The sequence below is a fragment of the Rhinolophus sinicus genome, chromosome 1 (assembly GCF_057876585.1).
Source record: "Rhinolophus sinicus isolate RSI-liver-muscle chromosome 1, RSI-T2T, whole genome shotgun sequence".
Taxonomy (NCBI): Eukaryota; Metazoa; Chordata; class Mammalia; order Chiroptera; family Rhinolophidae; genus Rhinolophus; species Rhinolophus sinicus.
In genome coordinates, this window is record NC_142501.1 from 148130237 (window position 1) to 148152386 (window position 22150).

The 22150-nt window shown below is 33.5% G+C and overlaps 1 pseudogene; it reads right to left on the minus strand.

Moving 5' to 3' along the window:
* Window positions 1-13294: 13294 nt before the first annotated feature.
* On the minus strand, window positions 13295-15073 carry LOC109453736 (muscular LMNA-interacting protein pseudogene; annotated as a pseudogene).
* Between the last annotated feature and the right edge of the window lie 7077 nt (window positions 15074-22150).

Sequence of the window (22150 nt, forward strand, 5' to 3'; positions counted from 1 at the left end):
TGTAGAGTTTTTGACCACTAAAACTACAAAATAGTTGATCTAGGATTTGTTGTGGGTATGTTTCACCTTCAGCAAATAACATGCTTTAGATTCCTCTGTTATTTTGTATTTATAGCAGGGACTTGTTTGCCCAACGTTTTTCTCCATCTCTGTCCAGCTTCAGCATTAGGACTTGCTTTCTGCCTCAGAGAAGATTCTTTTCTACATTCTTTTTCTCTTCCAACAGTTGATTTCTGTGACTTGTTGGTCAACCCTTGTTACCCTGGTGAGAGAGTTAGTGAAATGTTCTCTGTTGTGGCTGTGCTTCTTAGGGAGCTACAGTGTCCCTGGGTTTTAAGGTCAGGGCTTTCTCCGTGATCTTGCCCTGATGTCAGCAGTAGGTCTAGAGCATAACATAGCATTTATTTTTCTGCTTAGCCACAGGTAGAGGGTCTTTCCTGTTCCTCAGCTGCAATAAATATCCATCATTGTCCTAAAAGTATGACAGCATTTTTTAAGACAAACATTAATATAAGACCCAGTCTTGTTTTACTATAATATAAGACCAGGTCTCATATAATATAATATAAGATCTGGTCTTATTTTAATTTTTGCTCCAAAAGATGAATTAGAGCTGATTATCTGGCTAGGTCTTATTTTTGGGGAAACACAGTAGTTGGAGAGGTGGAATGGGAAAGTCCCATATTCATGGTATGGCAATTAAGAATTGCAAGGGTTGAATCAGCTGTAGGGGGTCCCCTCTTAGGAGTGAGGGGTCCCAGCACCATACAGGGCTCCCCATCCCAGAGCATCAGTGCCTGGAATAGGAGTCCCCATAACATCTGGCTGTGAAAACCAGTCAGGATTGTGTCCCAGAGACACAATTAGCTGTTTGAGACTGAGCCAATGCAGATCTCAATGGGCCTGTGCACAGACTCACTCACTCACAAACTCACTTGCTCTGAGCTCCAGCAAAGGGACAGCAGCTCAAAAAGTGCCAGGGAAACAGGGAGGTACAAAATTAACTAACCTCAGGTCAAGGGCTGGCAGGTCAGAGGTTGGGGCAGCTTTCTCCAGGGATGGAATCACTGACAGGTACCCTGGTTACTTTGTTGAGCCCTCCCCCAACCCAACTGGCTTAGCACAGGTGGGAGCCAAATCTGTGCTCTCCATTAACCTGACTAACTCCATTTGCCCTGACCTGGTAATTTCCTGAGAACTCACCCAACCCAATTTGCCCACCCAGCCCGATTCTCTTTGGAACGGAGGTCCACTATACAAGCGGCTTGCCAAGATTCATGCTGTGGACTTCCACAAAATGTCTCAAAGATCCATGTAATGCAGGATCTCAGCTCCCTCTTCCCACATAAGAACGCAGGATATGGTGAGGCCAGAAAGGAACACCAATGGAGCCATAGATAGGGGAGTCGTACCATAATATTTTTGATGGTGGCTGGCAGAGACACAAAAGCACCAGTACCCCAACAAGGGGTCTTCCTGCACCCCAGTCTCACTGGCAGCCAATAGGAAATAGGATCAACACGATCTGCAATCCGCCATCCGCTTGCTAACCGCACTTGCTAGTTGAAGTCTGCCATCTGATTCTCTGCCAACCAACCCTACTTGTTAGCCACAATTCACCAGCCACTTCTCTGCCAATCAGCCAAACCCCTAGCGTAGCCACGGCAGTTATATTAGTTGCGAATGGCTAACTGGTAACAACTGATGGCCAACCAGCCACAGCGAATGGCCATCTGATAACTGAGCCAGTACCTTTCCATGTGAGGCCGAGAGCCTGGAAACTGCTCTCTGGAAATCTGTCCCCACAGTCCACAAACCCAAACAAGAAGTGGACAATCTCAGTATGCTGTGTAGTTCTTGCTAAGCAACCCCAAAACCAGTAGAAGTAGTGAGCAGACTCAACTTACATTGTCACTCCCATTAGGTGGCCCCAAGCATGGCATAAGTGCTAGCCAGTCTTCACATAAAATATTGCTTCAATTAAGTGGCCAAAGCCTGGACCCTCAACTCATATTGTGGTGCATACTAAATGATCTCAGGCCAACAAAAATGTCAGATGGTCTCACTTTACATTGTAGCCTCTCCCAAGTACCTCCAAGTCCAGTGTAAGTGGAAAACAACCGCAGATCACTTTATAGCTCCTAACAAGAGGCACCAAGACTCACACAAGTGGTGACTGAACTTAGCCTGCAGCAGAACCCCTCCTAAGAGGCCCCAGCAGCATACCTGGTGGACAGCTTTAGACCACACCAGAGCACCACCCAACCAGCTTCACAAACAACACACCCAAAGGGCTGACTCGATGGGCACCAGAGCCCCACTTAAGTGAACCCTGCTCTGTTGGACCTGCCCCGGCACAACAGCTCAACCACTGTAGTCACACCAGCCCTCACAACCAGTCAGCCTAAGGCTCAATCTGACCGACTAATGTGCCAACAACAACAACTGGAGCCCAATTAAAACACCAGGGCACATACAACTCACACAGGGAATACCCCTGGATCACCCAGCTCAGGTGATCAAAGAGATTGCACCACTGCGCTCCTCAGGACACCTACTACATTAAGCTATTCTGTCAAGACTAGGAGACATAGCACATCTACCTGGTACATAGAAATAAACACAGAGAATCAGCCAAAATGAGGAGACAAATGAAAGGATGGGACAAAACTCCAGAAAAAGAACTGAATTAAATGGAGATAAGCAATTTACCAGTTATGATGTTCAAAGAACTGGTTATAAGGATATGCAAATGAACTGAGGGAAAGAATGGATGAACTTCATGAGAATGTCAACGAAGTTAGAAAAAATAAAAACGGAGATATAAAACATAATAAAGAACCAGTCAGAAATGAAGAATACCATAAGAAAAATGAAGAATATGTTAGAGGGAATCAACACTAAAATAGATAAAGCAGAGGTCTGAACCAGCAATTTAAAAAATAAGGTAGCAGAAAAACAACAATCAAAACAGCAAAAAGAAAAAATAATCCAAAATAATGAGGAGAGTTTAAGGGGCCTCTGGGACAACATCAAACATACCAAAACTTGCATCACTGGGGTACCAGAAGGAGAAGAGAGAAAGCAAAAACTTGAAAACCTATTTGAAAAAATAATGACTGACAACTTCCCTAACTTGGCAAAGGAAATAGACATAGAAGCTCAGAAAGTGCAGAGCGGCTCTAACAAGATGAACCCAAAAAGGCCACACCAAAAAACATCAAAATTAAAATGCCAAAATTTAAAGACAAAAGAATCCTAAGAGTAGCAAGAGAAAGCAGTTAGTTACATACAAAGAAACTCCTATAAGACTGTCAGCTGATTTCTCAACAGCGACTTTGCAGGCCAGAAGAATTGGCATGAAATATTTAAAGTACAAAGCACTTTATACGCAAAATTTCTCTACCTTGCAAGGAATCACTTAGAATAGGAGAGATAAAGAATTTCCTAGATAAGAAAAATCTAAAGGAACTCCCTACCACTAAACTAGTACTACAAGAAATGTTAAAGGAACTTCTTTAAGAAGAAGAAAAAAATTAAAAAATAAGAATAAGAAAATATAGGAAAGAAAAAAATTCTTACCAACAAAGGCAAACATAGTAAAAGCAGTGGATAAACCAACCATAAAGCTAGTACAAAGTTTAAAAGGCATAAATAGGAAAATCATGTGCAATTAAAACAATAAAGATACACACAAATGCACACTAACAAAAAAGAAGTAAAAAAATAATGAACAAAACGTAAAGAGGGAGAAAAAAACATGTAGTGATTTTAGAATGTCTTCGACTCAAGTGGCCATCAACTTGCAAGAAATAAGAATGAAACAGAGAAGAACTACAAAAACAATTAGAAAACAATGAATAAAATGGCAACAACTACACACCTATCAATAATTATTTTAAGTGTAAATGCCCTGAATGTTCCAATCAAAAAATATTGAGTGGCTGAATGGATAAAAAAATACCATAAGACCTGTACATGTGCTGCCTAAAGGATTCACTTCATATTGAAGTACATACACAGATTGTAAGCAAAGGGAGGGAAAAAGATATTTCATGTAAATATAAATGAAAGAAAAAGTTCAGATAGAAATACTTATATTAGACAATACAGACTTTAAAACAAAGTCTGTAACAATAGACTGGGGCATTTCATAATGACAAAGGAATCAATCCAACAAGAGGATACAACTCTCATTAACTTCTATGCACCCAATGTATACTTACCTAAATAAATAAAGCAAATATTGATGGACATAAAGGTAGAGGTCAACAATGGTACAGTAACAGCAGGGGGCTTTAATACCCATTGACATCAATGGATAGATCGTCCACTCAGAAAATCAACAAGATAACAGTAGCCTTAAATGACAAATTAGACCAGATGTATTTAATTTATATTTTAGGACATTTCACCCAAAGTAACAGAATATACATTCTTTTCAAGTGTACATGGAACATTTCCCAAATGAGACCACATATTAGGCCACAAAAGAAGTCTCAATAAATTTAAGAATACTGAAATTATATCAAGCATCTTCTCTGGTCACAATGGTATGAAATTAGAAAGCAATTACAAGAAGAAAACTGAAAACACACAAACACGTGGAGGTTAAATAACATACTATGAAGCAATGAATGGGTTAACAGTGAGATTTAGGCAGAAATGAAAAGATACTTCAAGACAAATGAGAAATAAAACACAATGACACAAAAATCTATGGGACAGAGCCAAAGCAGTTTTAAGACACACATTTATAGCAATAAAGGCTTGCCTCAAGAAACAAGAAAAATCTCAAACAAACAATTTAATCTTACATCTAAAGGAACTATAAAAATAACAAACAAAACCAAAAGTGATTAGAAGGAAGGAAATAATAAATATCAGAATGTAAATAAACAAAATAGAATTGGAAAAAAATAGAAAAAGATCAATGAAATCAAGAGCTGGTTCTTTGAAAAGATAAACAAAATTGATAAATCTTTAGCCAGACTCATCAAGAAAAATGAGAGGCCCCAAGTAAATAAAATCAGAAATGAAAGAGAAGTAAAGCCACACACCACAGAAATACAAAGAATTGTAAGGAAATATTATGAAAAATTATGTGCCACCAAATTGGACAGCCTGGAAAAAATGGATACATTCCAAGAAATATGCAATAATCTAAGGCAGAATCAAGAGGAAGCAAAATCTGAACAGACTGATAACTACTAAGAAAATCAAATCAGTAATGGAAAAAAAAAAACTCCCAACAAACAAAAGCTCTGGCTCATGGCTTCACAGGTAAACTTTACTAAGTATTCAAATAGGAATTAATATCTAATCTCAAAATTTTCCAAAATATTGAAGAGGAGGGAAAGCTCCCAAGCTCATCTTATGTGGCCAGCATTATACTGATACCCCAAACCAGACAAACAGAGTACAGGGAAATAAAATTATAGGCCAATATCCTTGATGAACGTAGATGCAAATATCCTCGACAAAATATTTACAAACCAAATTCAGCAATACGTTAAAAAGATCATACATCATTTTCATGTGGGATTTATTCTTGGGATGCATGGTTGATTTAGTATTCACAAATCAATGTGATACACAACATAAACAAGATAAAGATAAAAATCACATGATCACATCAATAGATGCAGAAAAATCATTTGACAAATTCCAATATCCATTTATAATAATAATAAAAAGAAAACTCTCAGCAAAGTGGTGATGGTGGGAACATGCGTCAACATAATAAAGGCTTATATGATAAACCCGCAGGTAAGATCATACTCAATGGTGAAAAACTAAAAACTTTTTAATATCAGGAACAAGACAAGGACGTCCACTTTCACCAATTTTATTAAATATAGTATTGGATGTGCTAGCCACAACAATCAGACAAGAAAAAAATACATAAATAATAATAAAATGGACCTGAATTGTAAAGGCAGAAGTAAAACTGTCACTATTTGCAGATGACATGACACAATATGTAGAGAATCTTAAAGGTTCCATCAAAAACTTATTAAAACTAACAAATGAATTAATAAAGTAGTGGGATACAATATTAATATTCAGAAATCAGTTGCATTTTTATACACCATCAGGAAGAGAAGTCAAGAAATCAACCCCATTTATAATTGCATCAAAAAGAATAAATTACCCAGAAACAAATTTAATCAAGGAAGTAAAAGACCAATCCTTAGAAAACTATAAGATATTAAAGAAAGAAACTGAAGAAGATAAAGATAAATGGAAGGGTATGCAGTGCTCATGGACAGGAAGAATTAACATCATTAATGTGTCCATACTATCCAAAGCAATCTACAGATTCAATGAAATCCCTGTAAATACACCAATGACATTTTTCACAGAATTAGAACAAGAATCCTAAAATTTATATGGAATCACAAAGACCCCAAGTAGTCAAATAATCTGGAGAAAGACAAACAAAGTTGAGGGTATCATGCTACCTGATATCAAACTATACTACATGGCTATAGTAACCATAAAAATCATGGTACTGGAATAAAAACAGACACATAGGTCAATGGGACAGATTAGAGATCCTAGAAATAAACCCATCCCTGTGTGGTCAACCAATCTATGAAAAATGAGGCAACAATATACAACGGAATATAGACAGTCTCTTCAATAAATTTTATTGGGAAAGTTGGACAAATACATGCAAAAGAACGAAAGTGGATCATTTTCTTATATTATATATAAGAATAAATTCATAATGGATTAAAGACTTAAATGTAAAACCCCAAATCATAAAACTTCTAGAAGAAAACATAGGCAGTAAACTCTTTGACATCACTTTTAGCAATATATATTTTTTAATATGTCTCCTTGGGCAAAGAAAACAAAATAAAAAATAAACAAAGGGAATTACATCAACCTGAAAAGATTTTGCACCACAAAGGAAACAATCAATAAAACAAAAAGACAACCTACTGAATGGGAAAAGATATTTACCAATGATATATCTGATATGGGCTTAATATCCAAAATATATAAGGAACTCATACAACTTAGCTCCAAAAAAACAAAAAAAAAATTATATTAAAAATTGGACCTCAAAAGATATTTCTCCTAAGAGGACATACAGGTGACCAATAGGCATATGAAAAGATGCTCAACATCACTAATAATCATGAAATGATAATAAAAACCACAATGAGATATCACCTCACACCTTTCAGAATAGCTTTTATCAATAAACCAACAAACAACAAATGCACTCGAGGTTGTGGAATAAAGTAAAACTTCACGAACTGTTTGTGGGATTGTAGATTGGTACAGCCACTATGGAAAGCAGTACAGTGGTTCCCCCAAAATGAAAAATAGACCCACTATATAACTCAGCAATTGTACTTCTAGGTATTTATCCAAAGAAATCTAAAACACTAATTGGAAAAGATACGTATGACATCCCTATGTTCATTACAGTTATTATTTACAATAGCCAAGATATGGAATCAACCTAGGAGTCCATTGATAGATGACTGATGAAAATAGAAGTGATACATTTATAGAGTGGAATATTACTCAGCTATGAAAAAGAATGAAATCTTACCATTCGCAATAACATTGATACCACTAGGTGGTACTATGTTAAGTGAAATTAGTCAAAGAAAGGCAAATGCCATATGATTTCTTTTATATGTGGAATATAAAAACCAAAATAAATGAACACAGGACACAGAAACAAGCTCAGATACAAAACAAATTGATGGTCACCAGATGAGAGGGGTGTTGGGGGGACAAGTGAAAATGGTGAAGAAATTAAGAAGTACAAATTGCCAGTTATAAAAATAGTCATGGGATGTAAAGTACAGCATAAGAACTATGGTCAATAATAACTATCTATGGTGTCAGATGGGTACTAGACTTATTGGGGTGAACACTTTATAAGGTATATAAATGTCTAGTCAATATGTATTACACCCAAAACATAATACTGTATGCCAACTGTAATTGAACGTAAATTTTAAAAAATGGAAGGGAATTCTCACCCATGTACATGGAAGGACCTTGGGGTTGTTTTGGTGAGGGATATAAGTCAAATTATAAATTATTCCACTTATATGAGGTACCTAGAGTAGTCAAACTCATAGAGACAGAAAGTAGAATGGAGGTGGTCAGGAGCTGGGGAAGGGAAGGAATGGGGAGTTCTTGTTTAATGGATACAGTTTCTGTTTTGCATGATGAAAAGAGTTCTGGAGATGGATGGTGGTGTTGGTTGCACAACAATGTGAAAGTACTTAATACCACTGAGCTGTGTACTTAACAAAATGGTTAAGGTGTTAAATTTTCTGTGATGTATATTTTACCATGATAAAAAAAAAAAAAAAGTCATATTTATACAGAACTTGATATGGAGATGGAACCCTGGGTGTGAGATAGGAGTTTTAGTTTGGATCTGCTACTCTTTTTTTTTTTTTTTTTTTCCTCACACTAAGTTCTTTCAGAGCCCCTTCCCTTATCTACAAAATGAGAGCATTTGACTAAATTATATCCAGGCTGCTTCTCTACCATAATCTGAAACTATTATAAATCATAGTTTCATCTTAGAAAACACAATTTTTTTTATTCATTAAGTCTTACTTATCTATCTGCCGCAGATGCTGTGTTTGTGTGTGCATGTGTATGATTGTGTCAGCTATTGCTAACGTTGGAATGTTAATATTTGGAGCACAGAATAATATAGTTATACAGTTTGTGAACTAGGTTTCTTCTTTTAATAATATGTCATCATTTCTTATTCTGAAGAATACTACGCTCCTATTTAAAATTAAAATCAGAACGTAGTTTGAACAATGTTTGAAAAATAACAAATATGTATTAACTAGAGGTAAAATCAGAGTGCACAATTTGAACAAATTTTTGAAAAATAACAAGTATATGTATATTTGGGGACACCAATAAACTTATTCAATATATTTCTTAAAATAAGTTGAATTATCTAGCAGTTTTGTTAGTCATGTGACTTAATTTACACAATTTGCTAGTTGTTCCTCCTATACAGCATGGTTTCCCACTCATCAAGAAAAGAAAGTTTTTGGAACTTCATGTTATTTTACAAAAAGAATCATAGAAATTAGCTTTAAAGGAAGCATTTACATTAAGTGGGATAATTTTAAAGATAGTATCTTTCTCATTACATTATCATATAAAAATAAAATTAAGAATCCACTCTTGAATTTCAGAAATAGGCAGAAGAAAACTTAAAATGAAAACAATACAAATAATTTAGTCCTGACATTTCTAGTTCTAAAATTGCATTGCACACTTCAAAAACAAATCTGTCTTTGTCTGGTGGATCACTCAGATATCTCATTATAGAGGCTTATCCCATTAATATAATCACCAAGAAACTATTTAGAAAAGCACTAAAAATACTTAAAAAGTAGAATAGTTGGTGTGAGGACATTCCATTGGCAGTGCATTTCTGTATTCTTGGACTATATTTTGCAGTAATTTAAAAACTGAAGATATTTATAAAATTAAAGTAGTGCTGAGTCCAGCAGGTTTGAGAACTGAAGGCTTAATAAATTTTTAAAAAAGCATTTCATCATTTGACATTGTAGAAAATCCTGTGGATAGTCCCCAATTCCTCTCTGAAATGAAGCAAGAGGACATGAAAAAGAATAAAGATAACTGCTGTTGCTCAGCCGAGTCTCATAATACAGGAGAATTCACTTTCTCCAAGATTAAACATCCAGTGGTGTGGCCCAGTGATTATACTTCAGCAAGAATATATTTCCTTTCAGAAAATATAGGTTGCTGACTAAAGATACTTAAATGATCTGCAATTTTAAAATCCAGCAGTGACCCAAGTATGCTGCATTAAACAAATGCAAAACTAAAAATGTTTAAGTTTTAAATCAAGACACTTCATTTATTGATCAGCAAGTGGGATTCCTTATGAAGCAATAAATTACCTAAACTATATTTAATAACATACAGTTTGAGTCAATATTTCCAGTCACTCCTTAATAACAAAATCTTAATTGTTTATTTCTTGTTGGTTTCATGAGATCATTTGAATTATTGATTCTTCCCTTTAATATTGAATTGCTTTGAACTTAAAATGTTTAACGTGATATGACAAAATGAGATAATTGCATAAAATGTTAATTTAAAACATTAATTATCTTTTGATTTTTCACATCAGCCATCTTATTATAATTTTGGATATACTGGTAAAAGGGGAGAAGAAAGCATGCTTGTTACTTACTGCCTTATAGCTAAGCCCTGTCTTGTACGTTTATGTGTCTTCATGTACACTGACCATGGTGATATTAAAGCTTCAAGTAAATTGTTTCAGATCATACAACAGAGAGCTTGGAGCAATCATTCTAGATAACTGGTGGACTATTCTGAGTAATTTTATCAAATGTGGTTCTATTCAAAAGGCTTTAGGTAAATGTCAAAAAACATTTCTATATTATGCCTAAGCTAAACGATATGAATTAATATTAATTCAGAAGATTATGATTACATCTGCCATGGTAATGTTAGTGATTTATTTTAAATCTGCCTTTGTTAGGCACATTTGTGACTATTAGTAAGAAATAATGCACTGGAATTTTATAGACGTATGTCAGGTAAATGGATTATTTCATACCAGAATTCTAGGCACTTAAATTCTTTTACATGTCAAATTTAAACATATACACACGTACAGCAATAACTACTTAAAATCTACAAATGGCTATTTTTTCACTATGAATAGGATACAGTTATTCAAACTGTCAATTATTCTCAATTGTAAACGTTTGCCTGTGTGTGATAATTAATGGAAAAAAGACAAGTATTAAATTCTGTATGCTATATAGCAACAATTACATTTAATAAAGAACATTTATGAGCAGGCCCTAGCCCAATCTGACTCCTAAGATTGAGCTATAAAACCCTACATTACAGTGCTCTATTTATATTAACTCTAGAATAAACTAGGATATTTTGCCCTTAAATACACACACACACACACACACACACACACACACACACACACACACACAGATGTTAATGAGGGTCATTCCCTCCAGGCTTTCTTTATCTAATTTGGGAGAGAAGAAAGGAATGGTCACCAATCCAGTTAGTTTAGCCATTGGAAAATTAGATTCACACCTCCTCTTTATAATCCCCATAGGCTGTTATAAACTTGGTTTAGATGCCCAAAAGCTTAAACGGATTTGAGTTAGCATTGTGAAGTATTCATTTGTCAAATTAATGGACCACCAGTTTAGCAATCAGAAGATGGCCTAAGAGAAACAGGGCCCACAAGAAACAAGTTTTCCTTAGTGGTAAGGAATGGAAATTCTGAAAGAAGACATTTCTGGCTTTGGAAGAACACCAGAGTAATGGTGCCTGAGAAGTCAGTAGTAAGGTAACTTTCTATGTGGGAGAAAGCACCATGGCTAAAGTAGAATCCACGATGTCTTGGACATATCTAATACCTAATTTGATAGGAATTGTTTATTCTGCTTCTTCCCAGAGGTCTTCAATAACCTCTACCATTTGCCTAACCCACAATAATCTAAATCCCCTTAGATCCAATTACATGGTTGCATTACAGAATAAGCTAAAAAATTACACTCAGCTTTACTATCAGGAAATTTGAAAATGTATATGTGATGGCGATATTTTCTGGTCAAAGTTATCCCCTTTATGCTCTATGGTGCTGGATGGATTTATGAGTTTTAATCTTGAATGGATTGAGAATCATTTTCCTTTGGAAAGCCCTGATCTTGCTATGGTTTTCCTGTCCCCTGCCTTACATAATGAAGAGACCTTACATAGTGAAGAGACTATATTCTTGTTAATTATGACAAGAATATAAGTCATACGTTGTAAATGATTTGTAAATTTGGTTTTTCATCAAAACAGTCTAGTGTGAGATAACAATACCTAATCCATATGAAAGTGATAAATTTTATACATATGGACCTTAGTGATAATTTTTTAAATGGATAAATTAAAAATAAACTTATAGCTGAAGAGTCAGATAGAACTTAGGGTTCTTTCCAATCAATCTGTTCCAACCACAGCCATACACTTTTCACTAACTAGGGAGATGTATCGATTACAGGTCTTCGCTCAAATAGTAACATTATTCCTGGCAACAATAATCTTGAATCTCCAGCTATATAACATCAGCCAGACCCTTAGCTGAAACATCTGTTACTGCAAAGGGCTAGCCTAAGGCACAGGTCAACCATTTACTTTTACAGACAATCAGGATAAATGAACTTACATGCAATTAGCCTTCTTCAGAAGGTCATCCAACTATCCAAGTATGCCCTGGGACAGAGCTGCCAACCAGTACATATAGTACACGCTGTGAGCTCTATGTATTAGAGGAAGGATAATCAAAAATGTATAGGCTGATCTGGGACCTAATCAAGAATTAAAAGAACACTAAAATTACTGAAACTTACCACTTTGTAATATGGATTAATATAACATTTTACTATATTGGACATATTTTTCAATATAAAATTATGTTCTATAAAATAAAAATATATTGCCATGAATATTAAAGCAAGACATCTGTGTTGATTATTGGAACATTAAAAACAACAGAATGATTCTAGGTATATATTCATGTACTTTAATCAATTTCTAGGTCATATTTGTCCTTAATAACATTTAGATATTATTTTTCAAAAAATATATACATTTCCATGCTATCAGCATTGTATTTTGTATCTACCTGGCATATTTATTAGAGTTGTATTTTCATATACATTATGTATGAAAGTATATATATATATATATATGTATATATATATATATATATATATATATATATACACACACACATATATATATATATATATATATATATATATATATATATATATATATAACCATTTCCATAGTTTCTTCTCTTTAATCTATAATATTTTTACTTGAAAAACAAAACACTAAGTACTCTTTTACTGGTTTTGATATATCTTGTAAGCTTCGATCAAAGTGGAGACAATTCTCAATTGTGATTACTTTCTTTTTCTATTTTTTTTTTTTTTTTTTGGTCTATTTATCCATCATTCTTCTTTATTTGGCTGCTAAATATAGGGGCACACTACTACTGTTATCAACATTAAAGGCTCTAACAGTGGTGCAAGAAGCTGTACCTAAATCTCTCCTGTGGTGGGAGAAATGTTGTATGCTTGCAAGAAACTTTTTTTTTTCTTCTTTACTTCCACTGCTGTACTATTGTACTGCTAAAGGGAACACCCATACTGGGAAAAAACAACAACAACAAAAAGTTAAATCTAGCAATTGATTAGCACCAACTTTCCAAAATCATTTGCCAGCAAATCACTCCAGGTTTAATCAGCTGACTTTCAGATACTGTAGAGAATGGTGAGAAGAGGTTTGCATATTTGGTTTCTTGATCAGCTGCTGTAAGAAGAGTTGTAGGAGTTTTGATAATGTGAGAACCCAACAATGTCTGTGGGAAACTTGAAGGAGAATCAGAAGAATGTTCCAGAGGTGGGTCTAATGTGTTGTCCTTTGTTGAATTTCAGCCTTGGCTGGTTCATCTAGTTCCTGCCCATGTTTTTGCTAAGGAACCATCCCGTGAAGCATTTCAGGATGTGATAGGGCCTGGGGCTTTGCCCCTGTGTTTTGGGGCACACAACATCAGACTGGAGGATATTGCTAGAGACTTTGGCTGAGTAGCTGTGGTGCCCATTCCCCTTGGGGGGATTTGTTCACCTTTCCTGCTTGTAGCTTCATCTTCCCTTTCAAAGCCCACAATGAAGACATATTCAGCTTCGAAGAGGTCACTTTGTGGCATTCCTTGGGGTTCATTTGCTTTAAATCCCCTTCTTTGGGAAATCTTTCCACTGATCTCTGAAGGATAAACCAATGTCCCTTGGTCTCTCTCCTGTTGGTTCCCAGCATTCAAGGTCAAGAACTTATTGAAACTAGACCTATTGAAAGTTTCTGGATTCTTATCACTTGATTCTTCAGGAATTTTAACAAGGAATTTAGAGGTGTCAGCCAACTAAGAGTGGATTGGTAGTCTTCTAATGGGGGGATTGGGGAGGATATGAAAATCAGAGGTTTCAGAATCACCAGAAGACTCCCTGGGCTCCGGCGGGGAGTTGGTGCCTCAGAAGGCACCAGAGACACATAGGGAGAGACTGAGTTGTGTGGCCTCATGATGAGGACTGGAAGGATAGTCACTATAGTACTTATGTAGAATCTTCTTCCTGTGCAGCCTGCGGGTGGGTGCCATCCTTCCTGAGTTGAGCTCTCCTCCCACATGGCCCTGTAATTATTTTCATGCGTAAATGTTTCAGCCCAAACACTGGTACTCTGTCCTGCAGATTCTGTGGATTCTGGTTATGTTGTTTCTCCATTCTCCTTATTAGTGAATTATAGACTGTGTCAGGTCTACGTCATTTCATCTATCTACATGCCATATACCAAAATCTTGTGATTATCATCTCTTGCTCTGTTCTCTTCGTCTCCAACCTTGTGGGTCTAAGTCTTTTTTTGTTTGTTTGTTTTTGTTTTAATAACCCCTTTATTATAATTTTAATGGGGTGTAGGGAGAGAGCAAAACTCTCACTGCCAGAAATATATGGAGAGATTTAAATCAGTATTAACATACTCACAAAGTTTACAATTTTTTTTTAAAGAAACAAAGACAAGTCATGTGTACTATTTATTGTAGATAGTTATATGGTGTTATTGCCACCAAGAATTGAAAAAAAAAAAAAAAAAAGACAAATATATTCACTTTCCCTCCTCCCTCGAAAATACCTAGCTTGTGTTCCTATCCACTTAGAATGGGTGATAGGAAAAATAAAGTAATAGGTATTTAAAAGTGGGAAATATGAGAGTTTTGTATAATTCAATTCATAAGTGCAATGTTTTTCAAAGTCACTTTCTATATCTGTCCAGATGAAAATTTTCTAAACAATAGCCACTACCTATGTGCAACTATGAAATATTTGAAATGTGGCTAGTGCGACTGGAGAAATACATTTTAGTAGAATTTTATTTATTAATTTAAGTTTAAATGTACATACATATACCTCATGGCTACCATTTTGGTCAGCACATCTATATTTAAAGAATGAGAAAGGTCATATTAATTTCTTGTAATACATTGTTGAAAATGTACACATACATTTATAGAACTTTATCCATTTCTCCTAATGCAGGCTAAAATATATTCTTTCTTTTACTTAATACATATTAAAATCACATTGAATCATAAAAGAAAAATATAAGAGCAGCAACTTCATCAAGCCTATAATCTTTTCTTGCTTATTTTCTTGCAATTTTAACAGGTTTTTGTTTTTGTTTTTTTTAATCTAATTTAACATTTTCTTAAGGAAACAAAAACAAGCCTTTGTGGCAATATAACTGGCACAAATACATTGAAAACAAAGCAAAGTGAGACAAACAAAAATCTATTATAAATAAGCTTCACAAATGTTTATCCATGAGTGCTTGCGTTTGAGATTTGTTATGAATTTTGTGATGGAAATTCATAAAAATGTAAAAAAGTGTTGTTTTTCTTTCCTTTCAGCCATTGGCAAATTATGGGCTACTTCAAGTTTTGTTACTATTACAACAATCAAAACAATAGTGTATCTTAAATTATTTTCATATAATGATTATCTTTATTTTTACATATTTTATTTTCTCAAGATTGTGCATTCAGAATTCTCCTTCAATAATCTAGTGGTTTTTTTTTGTTTTCTATCAGATTTCAGTTTTCTTAAGGCCTCATTCCCATCTCAATGTAAAAACCAATCAACCAACCAATAAAATCCACAAAACTCCTGCATTAAAATAAAGTTGTTAATGCCTCAGCAACATATTCTCCTGGGGCATGACAAGTTATTTAATTAATCACAAATTAAATATTGTACAAGTGTCAGAAATATCATTGAATAGCTGTGAATTGGTCTGCAGCCTGTCAAATAAGTCTCCCCAGAGATTATAAATTAAACCACCTTTTTGATTTTGAGTTGATGGTCAACTCAGTGGTCAATTATATTTATGTACAGAGGCAGAATCTGACCTTTGTTATATGATTTTTTTTTTTTTTTTTTTTTTTGCATTTTACCCATGGATAAAAGTGTAGGCATTAGCATCAGGTAATGGCAATAACAGGAAACATTAAGCTTCAGTAATATGCCTCAGTCTTACCAATGTTCAATTAGGTAAACTTATGCATATATAATTTTGGTTGGTATAATATTTTAAATATTGGATTTGAATTCCAATTAACTTTTATTTCAATTATTTCTGCAAATTAAGAGTGGGTATAAACACATAGGTAATTATGCAGATACTTGAGTCTAAAAATCTTGTGTAATATTTAGCCTAAAATTTAACAATAAGTAAAAGCCATTATAAAGTTAACATCAATACAAAATAATATGAAGATACATTCTAAAATGACTTGAAGATAGTCACAAATGATTCAGATTTCAGAATGTTTCACTCAAATACAAATGTCCTCTCATTCTTAAATGAGTACTCAGTTCCTGGCCTAAAGCTAGAATGTCATACTTGTGAATTTATCATCTATTTAAATAACTGATATTTTTAAATTCATATATTTACATTCTCTTTCATAATTCCTTTTTTGATCACTAGAATGACTATTGAATTAATTGTAAACTTGAGGCATTTGCTATTCAATTCCTGATTCCAATGATTTATCAAGTAGCTTTAGCTAAATCATGTTATTCAACAAAGCTGCTAACAATTTTAGTCCTCTTCCAAAAGTTTCCTTTCTATTGCATATTCAGTGAGCAACACAGATCTAGATGATCAGAAATTTGTTCGGTAGTTCAGTGAAGTGCCTTTAATTGATACAATTTTTAGAGCATTTTTACCCTGAATCCAAGACATTTTGTCAGACTGAAAACAAAATATCAGCTGACTGAATCAAACAGTCCAAAAAAGAAGACTACTCTGGCCATTGTCAACAGATAAGTATATAAATGCTATGGCCTAAGTGTTTGCTTCCCCACAAAATGCATATGTTAACTTAATCACTAAGGTTATATTATTAGGAGGCAGGGACTTTGGGAGGTAGTTATATCATAAGGAAGGAGCCCCGATGAATGAGAGTAGTAACATTATCAGAGTCTGTAGAGAGATTTCTCACTCCCTTTCACCATGTAAAGACACAAGTTGTAGTCTGCAACCTGGAAACGGGCCTTCAAAAGAACCCAACCATGCTGGCTCCCTGATCCTGGACTTCCAAACATCAGAACTGTAAGAAATAAAATTTGGTATTTAAAAGCCACCCACTAATAAAAAAAGTAATAATAATAAATAAAAGACACCCAGTCTATGATATTTTGTTATAGCAGTCTGATGGACTAAGTTAATAAATAAATACATTTAATAATATTGTGTATTTTTAATGTAAGATTTGGGCAAATAAAGTGAACTGAGAAATAGAGAGATGTGCAGAAGGTTGTAAAATTGTTCTTCTGTGCAAATGATACCTGTAGAAAAATTCATCTGTAAAATTTAGTAGTCTGCAACTAGCAGAATTGTACTCTGTATATGTTTCTTCTTAGACAATATAAATATTATAACTTGATGATTTGAGGGAAAAGGGGGAGATTTATAAATGATATAAATAAATCTAAAATGGATCAAGTTACTTTCTACTGATTTCTCATTTACTATGCATAATTGCTAGCTTCTTGTTTCCACTTACATATTTTCTTGAAGGTAATTTGGTATTTACTGAAAATGTAAAGTATCTGGTCATAACTGGCTTTTATGAAAGAATGTTCATATTGTATTTTGTTTTTTACTTCTATCTAGTCAAAGAGTAAGACAGCTACAATGTTTCTGCTTAATGTAGACAAATTAATGATACTAGGATTCTTGAGAACCAACTGCTAACATCTAGCTAAATTTTTTTTATTCAACCTGAGTATTGGCAAGTTAACTTCAGAATTATCCAATGTTGTGTTTTTACTATTGATTTGCCTATCATAGTGAAATCTTGTCCCACTTTCAGGCTTAAAGCATGTACTTATCCATATTTAGCTAAACCTATTTTCCACAAGTCTTTCAGATATACGTATATTATATTAAGCAAAACATATATTGTTTGGTTGACTTATGTTGTTCTAATTTCCTTTTTACTTAGACAGATCTATCCCAATCTTACATCTCCACCCTCGGCTCAGACTGCCTCAATGCTTATCGATACTGCTTTCTTCCACGTCTCTATGCTATGAGGAAATATTTAATTGTGTATGTATGTGGGCATATATCCTGCAATGCCAGGAATAATCCTAAAACAGCATTTAGCAACTACTCCACAAATAAGAGTGCACACGCACAGACACACGCACACACACACACACACACACATCTGTTATAAATTATATCAAATAGAACTGATCAGCATAAGTTAGATGGTTTCTATTAATAATAACAACAGAGGTAGCCAATGCCTAACAGCAACATAATCAAAATAATTTTACATAAGCTTTCAGTTCAATTGATTTTTTTTTCACATCTTAAAGGGAAATATTTTTGTGACTAAATGAACAGAAATACTCTATATTTTCTCTAAATCTGCCATAGTCTATCTGAAGAAGTCTTTAGAAAGTTTATTTTTAGAGTGTTTTCAGCTGAAAGAATACGGTGAAAATGATTTTTATTTAATATAAGGATAAAATGCACTCACACATTATTATTTGGTCAAAAAGAGATTGTGTATTATAGGAGAAATGCCTCTCAGTATCAAGCATTAAAATTGAAAATATGAACTCTGGTAACAACAAAAGTTTCCTCTTAGAAAATAAGAATGTTTAACAGAAAATTAAAAGACCAAAATAATCATAATACATATTCCTTTTCATGTCTCAAGGAAAAAATGAAGTAATTGGGAATTTAACTATTTTTGTGAGTACTAAAATTATTGGTAAACCTTAAATTAATAGCGCTAATGTTTATATATACATATATATATAGTTTATATATATAATGTTTATATATATATATTAAAGCTAAAATAAAAGGAATGTATATATATATATATATATATATATATATATATATACACATTCCTTTTATTTTAGCTTTTTGCTAAAAATTTCAATCCCAGCAAATAATTTGATGAATACATACTTTCTGATAATAGAAAAAAAAAGATATTTTTTTATGAAAGTGCTTGTCACATATTATTTCATAGTTAGCTGCACTTCCTTCATAAACTTGGCTATGTGTTTAGGGAAAATGTCTAAGTCATTTTTGAAATTTCGACTTAGCTAATCTTGGCCCTTTAGTAGACATATTTATAATATTTCCATTGTTGACAAGCTTCTTATTGCTAATTGATCTTCTTTCTTTTTGATATGTTTCCTAATTTCTGATGAGGCGTTTAAACTACACAAACAGGAGGCAATTCATCATAGTAATTACAAGCTTGATTGTGATAATTTCAGAAATTATAATATTTTCAATAAAATAGGTGAGCAAGTCAATGGCATATGACAAATTCACAAGAAAAGTCAACAGCTGTCATTTGGCTACTCTAATTTTCCATAATAGAAACTCATATGGTTTTCATAGAAGTCTATCATGTTCCATGATGAAGATTATTATGAAGATTATCTAGATAAATAAAAAACTTAGATAAAATGGATTCCTTTTTTGCTTTTGTTGGTGGTGAGAAAAATACAATTGTAACTGAAGCTTAAACATAATGATTTTATATTTTTATTTAGTTTTCTAACTTATTTCCGAAAGGCTGCTTTAGAAAATATGTGGTTAGTTTTCCCTGCAGAGAAAATATTATATAGTTTATTTTGAATTAATAAAAAACAGAATCCAACAAAACATATTATAGTTGATGGAGCCCTAACAATGATGATGTAAATGTATATATTAGGTATATTGCTTCTAAAATAACCAACATATTTTAGTCTATTTAAATAACTGAGTATAAAATTTTGGATTAAAAGTAAAAAATGCAAATTCTGGCAGTACTAAATAACTTTATTAATAGAAAGAAGTGTTATCACTGAAACCAAAACCTATGTTCTATGTAGATCTTATAAATATCCCTCATTTGTCTCAAAAAAGAGAAAGTCCGGTGATTTTAACATTTGGATATTAAAAGACCTTATACACGTTTCGTTAATAGTATCTTTTAGAATATATCACCTCTTCATTTCAGTGAGCTGTGCATTTTTTACCTTTTCCTCTGTTCATCATCTTTGTGTGTTTTAATATGACAAATGTTTAAACTGTAGCCCCAATTTAGAATGCTGAAAAATCTATTCCACCTCTTTGTCTTTGCAATATATAGTTCCTGGTGAATATTAAAACCTTAACAAATATCTATGAAAAATGAATGTGAATGAAAGAATATGATTTATTTTTCTTCCCAAGGAATATTAATTAAAACAATTGAAATAAAGCAAGTGATGTAGTATTTGACATAAAATACATATTTAATAAATGCATAGTATTTCTGAAGTGAAATTTGAAAATAGTAGATAAAATCTCCCACAAAATGTATAAATCCTTTCAATCTAATTGTTACTTCATGTTAACATTGTTTTTCATATTTTATATTTCAAAGTCTTTGGTGTAAGTCATCACATACAGTTATTCTGGGAGAAAAAATAATTTCCTTTAAAATGGTATATTAAAGAGTCTATGAGAATATGTACACTTAATGGATAACTAAATTTTTGTGACTTCAAAAAATGAACTTTCTAAGAAGGCACTGTTTTGGAAAAAGTTGTTAGAAATATAGGATTACTTGTTTTAATTACACGAAGTCTATTCCTTAAGAATGTACTTTACAGGGTATATGTGTTTTATTTTGTTGCTCTTCTTTATGTAATCCATCTAGGTAGTTGGTAGCCTGATTTAAAACCAGCCAATTGATCTTACTTCTTGTCTTGTGTTCAGAATTAATAGAGAGAGGTCTTTTGGGGAAACTTTTGTATTAGGAAAGGTTTTTCCTTGAGTTTGATAGTAACTATAACTCAATTTTCCACCCAAACACAATCATGCTTTTAATCATGGTTTGCCAGTCTCCTGCAAGAAAAATTATATATATATCAAGAAACTATTTTTACCTGAAAAAAGCATGTTTCTAAATTTTCCTTTAATGATCTATACTATTGTTTAGTTTGATCATGCTACAGAGCTAAGTTTTGAGTGAATAATCAATTTTTCCTAGAAATATATAAGTGATAGGACAAAATTTAAAAGGTGTGCTATGCCAGAAGTTTTTTCAGCGTGTGCATGGTACAAGAGATATATGCCTTAAGTGAATGAGTGAATGTCAAGAGAAATGAGGATAATGTATTAAAAATAAAAAGTCCAAATATAACTACATGTAATTCTATGATTTCTTCCTATTTTGAGACTATCATAGTATGAAAACATAATGTGAAACAAAAATTAAATATTACATATTACGTAGTCATTGTGCATTGTGTGTGGAGAGAGAAAGAAAGAGAGAGACAGAGAGAGAGAGAGAGAGAGAGAGAGAGAGAGAGAGAGAGAGAGAAACTGACTATAATTTGATATAAAATGGATGTCATAACCTGAGGTTCAAGGTCTGCTTAGGAGAGGCACAGAAAATTCTGAGGTAACAGGAATAAAAGAACAGGACAAATACTGGGACAGCTGGGATCAATTCTTTCAGACAAGCAAAATGTATATCCAACTGTGATGGTGTTAGTAATTATGGCTTCTATGACCTAAGGAAATAGAAAAGAATGTAGAAATGGGAATTTTGGATAGTAGCAAAGCTGAAGTACCTGTAAATATGTGACCTTTACTAGGAAATTGCTTTCAATACAAAGGAAGGAGTCTGGTGTTGAATCACTCCACCAGGACTCGGCTGACAGGCTCTAGACAAAATGATTAGATCTCATAGCTGACATTTGTGAGCTGGAGGCAAGGAAAGCCAAAAATAGGATTCAGTGCAGGAATACTGGTTCATGTCGCGTCTCCATCCTATAGCTCCATGTCTCCAAAAACACAGTTGTAGTGTTTGTGTTTAAGTGTGTTAAGTGGGTGTGCATGTGTGCACATATTTGGAAAGATGAGATTATTTACATATATTAAGACAAGTAATTTTTCAAAAGTCTTTCATCAACAAAGG